We start from the raw sequence: 730 nt of genomic DNA, 5'->3' as shown, positions 1-730 counted from the left end.
GTGCAGTACCCCCTGTTCTAGGCATGCTTTTATTAACTCTATTGCTTCTGACTGTATTCTGTATTGGGGAATGAAGGTTGGTGGCTCTGTCTTTCCTTGAATTGTAACTTGGGTAGCAATCCTACTTGTGGGATCCTGTCCCCATGGAGAGGCCAGTAGGCTTCTGGGGTCTGTGGACAGATGGGTGTCTCTCTCAATTGGACCTATTGTGGTGAGGGTTGTATGTTTGACTGGGATGTCTAAGTGGAGCCCCTCCGTAGTGCATATGATGGTTGCTCTCAGCTTGCAAAGCAAGGCCCTGCCCACGAGGGACAGGGGAGGTTGGGGACAGTTAAGGAATGGGTGCTCTAAGGAAAACAGGGGTGGTTATCCCTCCCACCCCCATTAAGTTCTCAGTTCAATGTGCCAGCACCACAGGCTCACCCTAATGACTGTTGCACCAGAGCGGTGCAAGTGGCTCAATGGGGTGAGCCTGTGGAGCTGATGCCTTGAACGCAGTGGCGGCAGCACTTTGGGAAAGTAACTCTACTTTCCCAAACTGCCGCCACTGTTGCATTCTGTCTGTCCATCCATCCATCCATCCATCCATCCATCCATCCATCCATCCATCCATCCATCCATCTAAAAGCTCTGTCTGCCTTCCTGCCTGCCAGTCTTTCTGCCTACCTACCTACCTACCTACCAATGTAGATCTATCTATCTATCTATCTATCTATCTATCTATCTATCT

The sequence above is a fragment of the Pseudonaja textilis genome, unplaced genomic scaffold (genome assembly GCF_049901715.1).
Source record: "Pseudonaja textilis isolate UNSWEBS1 unplaced genomic scaffold, rPseTex1.2 PTEXSCF116, whole genome shotgun sequence".
Lineage (NCBI taxonomy): Eukaryota > Metazoa > Chordata > Lepidosauria > Squamata > Elapidae > Pseudonaja > Pseudonaja textilis.
This window is presented reverse-complemented; position numbering follows the sequence as displayed.